Genomic DNA, 6,760 nt, shown 5'->3' on the forward strand with positions numbered 1-6,760 from the left:
GTGAGCAGCTGGCCAGATGAAGAGAGTGAAGTGAGGAGTTTCCTTCAGTGTCTGCCTTATATCTCACAGCTCAGGTAAATAAATTATAGTTTGACATGATTAACTCTGTATAGATGTTTTCTGAAATTAGTTTGATGACTATTAAGCTCCATGAATGCTAATATTGAAGTACAATTTGTATTATCTCTGTGGTAGTTCTTTGGATTTACAAATTTTGACTTTATTGATTTGGGGTTATAGAACTCTGCACCATTTTAGAACAAAACATTGTCTTATTTGCATTACCACATTTGTTTGAGCCTCATGACTGCAAATATCCTTTCATGTATGATCATTTTAGAACACCTTATTAAAGGTAACAGGACATAAATAAGATATTTATTAGTTTCAAAATTCTGATAGCTAGGATGGCAGATTAACTGGTAGAAGAGAAGAGAAGAGAAAAAATATTATATGGAGTTTATGGAGGACTTATAAAAGCTCTGGGTGCTAGGGAAGAGTTACCAGATGAGTGAGAAAGTACAATTATAGTACTGAGGGAATCTGCGAAGAAGGTGTTTGGTGTATCATTTGGACAAAGGTAAGAACACAAGAAGATTTGGTGGTGGAATGAGGAAATACAGGAAAGCATTCAAAGAAAGAGCTTAGCAAAGAAAAAGTGGGATAGTCAGGGAAACCCTAACAAATTAAGAGATTGTGCTGAGAAAATGGAAGTACTTTAAGGTGAATGTAGAAAATGTGAGAGATGAGAACAACGGAGGATGTAGAAGATGGATGGAGAAGTACAGATTAAGGTCTTAAGGAACTTCACTGTGTCTTTGCGAATACGGAGAAAAAATGTGATAGGGTGGCACAAGAGAAATGTTTTCTTCTTATTGTTCCAGTGTTGATCCCCGGAAGTCAGAAGCAGTCCGGTTCTTTGGAATTCTGTTTTGTGCAGCAGCAGAGAGAGAACAGCAGACAGAGAATATAATGGAGCTGTTATCATCACTGTCCAGATTTAAAATATTCCGATGTTTTAGGCCTTGCGGTGGCAATAGAGAGAGAGACAAGGATCCATGTGACTTCCTGCTGGATCTGTACTCCAATATGAAGGACTATGAAACCAAAACAGGCTTGAGTGTCCTTCCATCATTACAGTCAGTTTTCCAGTCAGCTCCTGCAGTCTGGTCCATAAAGCTCTCAGAGAGAAAGACCTCCATCCTCCTGGAAGTGCTGAAACTCCAACTAGAGAAGAAACATGTGGAGCTGACAGGCTGCTCACATGAAGAGAGTGAAGTGAGGAGTTTCCTTCAGTGTCTGCCTTATATCTCACAGCTCAGGTAAATGAATTGTTCTAGGTGTGAAAAACATAAATGCAAGCAAAAATCAAAGAGGAGTATTTTAAGCTTCTTAAGCTGATAGGATTGTAAAGTTTTTATTATTTACAGGGTATTTCTTTGCATTTACAAAGAAATAATAATCAACTCTGTCCAATTTCAAAGTAAAACACTGGACTCTTTTTTTATAGTTTTCTTTTTTGTTACCTTAAATACCATTTTGTGTTCATGTATGATCAGCTTAGAAAAAAATATTAGCTTGATTACACAAGGTAGCAAGACATAAATAAAAGGGAATTTATTATTGCCAAAATGCTGATATTTGTTTTTCATTTTAATTAATAAATACATTAGATTTTACATTTGTTTCTGTTTTCAGTAACACTCAGTAACTCAGTAACATTTTACTTCTCTTGTCTTCAGTTCACCATGTGACTGAATAAATGAATCACACAGGACTGTGGGTGTATGCTCATTGTTTTCTAAGTGTTTATCTTATAAGAACAACATAGCAACAACAAGGTTTGTTAAAACTTCACCAAGAAAAGAAATCTTGAAAAGTGAAAAAAAGACATTAAAACTGTGTTCTTTCTGTTTTAGTTTTTAATTTGACATCACCTACAAGAGAAAAAGAAAACAATATCATATAGAACAATGTGTCATAGGAAACATTCTTTTAAATTTAGTTTCACAACACATCCAAAAGTAAAGAAATACAAGTAAAAAATAAATAAGTTACTTAATAAATATTAGTGAAATAATTCACTCAGTTAATTAAATGTTGCTGGCTGAAGTACTGTGTTTTAAACTTTACTTACGATGATTAAAACTGTAGGAGCTCTATATTGAGCAAGATATGAAGATTTTAGACAGCAGAGTTTTCATTACTTTGTGTCTCCATCTGCAGATGTAGAATAAGTGTGATTTCCACGTGTGTGATCTGAGCAGCAGGTGAAGCTGCTGTTGTTCAAGATATGAAGTGTAGATGTTGATCCACTCTGTATCTTTCTGCATTGTTGATATTTAGTGTTTTACTCTCTAAAGTCAGACAGTAAATAAAATGACAGTTACAGTTCAGCACGCAGTGATTTCACACACAGGATTAGTGTTTGTGTTGTGAGTCAGTAACAGTCTAAAAACAATGTTCAGCTGCTCTGATGGAAGATGGCTTTAAAATGGACTTTCATTATATACAGGACACACATGGACAAGATGGAGTCCATCAGTAGTGTGTGGTTGTATTTATGCAGCTCAGATCAAATCATCACTAAATGTTTCCTTCTCATTGTTTCAGTGTTGATCCTGAGTGGTCGGATGAAGCAAAAATCCGGTTCTTTGGGAATCTGTTCTGTGCAGCAGCAGAGAGAGAACAGCAGACAGGAGAGGAGATACTGGAGCTGTTATCATCAGTGTGCACATATGAAATTCCCTCTTAAAGAGAAATGGTGTGATTTTCTTATGGACCTGTGCTCTTATGAGACCAAAGCAGACGTGAGCATCTTACCATCATTACAGTCAGTTTTCCAGTCAGCTCCTGCAGTCTGGTCCATAAAGCTCTCAGAGAGAAAGACCTCCATCCTCCTGGAAGTGCTGAAACTCCAACCAGAGAAGAAACAAGTGGAGCTGACAGGCTGCTCACATGAAGAGAGTGAAGTGAGGGGTTTCCTGCAGTGTCTGCCTTATATCTCACAGCTCAGGTAAATTCAAGTATTCTATAATTTTACTGTTAATCCAATACACATCTTTACGTGGGGTGATATGAAATTTTGTCCTTAGGTCCTAGTTGCAATATATAGAGAACCAAGAAACCGAAAACATATTGACTGTGTCATTTACTATAAATAAGAAACTTTTCAAAACAAAAGAACTGTGCATAAGGCATCTACAATGGTTTCTCATGTTTTTGACATTTGGCTTGGAGCTGCAAAGGCTCAAAGACAGAGCACCACCAGTGTTCAACAGTCTTACAGGCTCCATGAAGAAGCTGTTCCTCAGTCTGTGTGTGCCAAGTGAGTAGGCTCTTATGAATAGGTCTTACAAATAGAAGAAGCCCTTTTCTTGCATCCATTAGTATAGATTTCTGTAATGATGGGGAGGCTGCTGCCAGCAGTCATCTGTTGCTTTCATCACCTCAGTAGAGCCTTCTTTTCTGCCACAGACCAGCTACAGTGTCACACAGTGATTAAGGAGACAGTATTCACCACACATCTGTTATAATAGTTTATGACTTTCTTAACCAGGAAGTAAGTGTGGTTAAGAAGGACCCAATTATTATATTGAAGTGAACTCCAAGAACAAGAAACATACATATATTCAAGTTCTTATTGTGCAGATGCATGATGCCTATATGAACCACTAATGACATATCATCTCAGGAGCAGTTTTTCCTTTTGGTGTACTAGTGCAGAATCCCAGTAGCATCAATGGAGTGGTTGTATTTATGCAGCTCAGATCAAATCATCACTAAATGTTTCCCTCTTGTTGTTCCAGTGTTGGGCGTCGCTGGTCAGATGAAGCAGTCAGGTTCTTTGTGAATCTGTTCTGTGCAGCAGCAGAGAGAGAACAGCAGGCAGGAGAGAAGATACTGGAGCTGTTATCATCAGTGTGCACATATCAAACATTCCCTTTTAATCACAGAGACATGTATGGTGATAATAATAATAGCATTAATTTTGATCATATGAAGAAATATCAGTGTAATTTCCTGCTGGATCTGTACTCCCATTTGAAGGACTATGAGACTAAAACAGGTTTCAGTGTCCTTCCATCAGTACAGTCAGTTTTCCAGTCTGCTCCATAAAGCTCTCAAAGAGAAAGACCTCCATCCTCCAGAAAATGCTAAAACTCCAGTCAGGGAAGAAATAAGTGGAGCTGAGAGGCTGCTCACATGAAGAGAACAGTTTGCCCAGTCACCAATGATTTGGAAAGAAGGAACTTTTAATTCAAATAAGGCCACCCTCTCTGTAATCCTTGATAAGAAACTCAGATCGTCTTTAATGAAGAAGATTTAAAAAGCCCCTTAAATTTGTGAAGCACAGCTGGATGATAGTGATGGTTCTACATCAGGTGTAATTTGAAGAAGAATCAGGTCTTCTGTGAGTGAGAATGCTGACACAAATATACATTATGCATTTATTTTTTACTTCAAACCTTCGATATCTTTATTATTGTTGTTTTTTTATTTGTTTATGAATTTACTTTATGCCTAATTGATAATTATGTGCAATTTTATTCAGACATTTTTATCACCAGTATGTTTAATATATGCTGCACTCCGGTGGTCACAGTGCAAAGTTACAGATTTTTCCCTTTTTATATTTTTAAACTGTAAACAGACAGATGTGATTTTTCCAGCTTAATTTTAAAAAAAGCAAAGCAAACTAAACTTAAAAATAAATCGATAAATCATTGTGCTTGCAGCTTGTGCCCACTGTAGGGCATGAAAGCTGTTCTCTACTTTCTCTACTTTGACTGATGCTAACATAATCACGGCTCACATATGAGCTGTCTAAATTTTACTAACCTGCTATAATAAATAATCGGAGTGAGACGTTAGCTAGAGCAAATTACTGCTGTTACTATGCATCATTTATGTTGTCTGTGTTTGTGTCCTTTGAGTCTCCTCTTACCTTAAAATAGTTAGCCACAGCTAATGTAATGGAGGGAGGGAAGGTGATTTAAGCACAGATGAGAAACCCTCCTAAAACGGACAGAGCAGTGGGGCAGCCAAGGGAATGCACACAAATTTAAACTGTAAAGATAAAATATAATCTATTCCATGTAAACAGTTAAAAAAAAAAATGTAAAATAGATTAAAACAGCCCTGGCCAGGGGAGAACACAATAAACATCAATAAAACACAAGATTAAAAGTCCAGTGGCGATCGCCACGGTATAGAAGTCACTAAAAATTTAAAAATCCAGTGAAGCGGTGCAGGAGGGAAACCCGGCGGCGTCCTCGTCTTCCTCTTCGCGTTCTGCGCCCCGGTGCGCTAAAGGAAGAAAGGCAGCGGCAGTCACTACTCTTTTCGGCAGCTATCATTCGTTAACAGTGTTGGGAAGGTTACTTTTAAAATGTATTCCACTACAGAATACTGAATACATGCCCCAAAATGTATTCTGTAACGTATTCCGTTACGTTACTCAATGACAGTAACGTATTCTGAATACTTTGGAATACTTAATATATTATCATGCTGTTTACAACTACGTGAATGTACTATTGCTGTGATTTATTACTGTTACTGAAGGTCCGAAACGTAGTAAAGGGACCTCGGGCTAATACGTCGGGTTCGTGTCGGGCTGGTAGCCGAAAACTAGCTTTACTTTGTTGTCTGGGTCAACTTTGCTTGCGGGAGACAGAGAGAGGCGTTGAAAGGCTGCTCCAACGGAACTTATTTTTCCCGGAGGAAAACACGAACACAGTGTACAGTTGAGTCTTAATAGCTTACTTACAAATGGGCTCCTCAGGCTCTCTTCTTGGCTGCTGTGGTTATTATTATATTTACATGCTTCCAGCTCCCGTTTTTGCTCCGTGACAGCTCGGACTTTTCCTTTCTCTCCCTCCCTCGCACATAACGGGTATGGTAGTCCATTCTCCCTGCAGCACGGACTACACTGCCCATGATGCTACATTCTTTAGAGCTATGCCTGTAGCAGTCTGCCTATTAGCTTAGCACAACAACAACAACACAAAGGCGCTCTCTCACCCAGGAAACACGCAGAGAGAGAGCGTCACCCTGTAACCATGGCAACCGTAACGCTGCCGCCTGGAACAACAGAACGTAGCTGTCAAACAAACCCAAACAATCCTGACCCGCGACAATATGAAACAGGGAAGTACCGCCGTGTATTCCATTTATTTCACCAAAGTAACTGTATTCTGAATACCACCTTTTTAAACGGTAACTGTAACGGAATACAGTTACTCATATTTTGTATTCTGAATACGTAACGGCGGTACATGTATTCCGTTACTCCCCAACACTGTTCGTTAAAGGGGATAAGTCAAAAGACTTACCCCAGGTGGGCAGAGCTCTTAACTCTGCCCGCTGCTTCTTTGTAATCGCCAATCGGCACCGGCCCGCCTCGCTGCCTCTAGTTTCTGCAGACGCGAAATCTGGCCTCCAGTTGCTGAAGCGGTCGGACACCTCGCCCTGCGTCCTTGCGTATCGGCGCTGTATCCTCCTGGCTCGCTTCACGCCAAGCTCTCCCAGCCTGTCTGTGTTACTCAGCACTCCCTGTAAATTACCATTCACTCCTTTTCTCTCAGGTGTGTCCAATCAGTAAAATGGGAAAAGGGCGGAGTCTCTCCAGGACAGATTGACGGTGTAACTAAAAAACATGCAATACAAAATAAATAAACACTTCACATTAAAACACAAAGCAAAAACAACATCCGTCCTTCCCTGGATGACATCCCCCCACACTGAAATATTAGCA

The 6,760-nt window shown here is 39.2% G+C and overlaps 1 long non-coding RNA gene across 1 annotated transcript; it reads left to right on the top strand.

Annotated features, from left to right (window-relative positions):
• Nucleotides 1-900: 900 nt before the first annotated feature.
• On the top strand, nt 901-6,362 carry LOC112843899 (uncharacterized). Its single transcript, XR_003216446.1, has 3 exons — nt 901-1,322; nt 3,810-5,369; nt 6,318-6,362. It is a non-coding gene; the product is annotated as an uncharacterized LOC112843899 (long non-coding RNA).
• Nucleotides 6,363-6,760: the final 398 nt, after the last annotated feature.

This window comes from Oreochromis niloticus, linkage group LG23 (assembly GCF_001858045.2).
Source record: "Oreochromis niloticus isolate F11D_XX linkage group LG23, O_niloticus_UMD_NMBU, whole genome shotgun sequence".
In the NCBI taxonomy this organism is placed as follows: Eukaryota; Metazoa; Chordata; class Actinopteri; order Cichliformes; family Cichlidae; genus Oreochromis; species Oreochromis niloticus.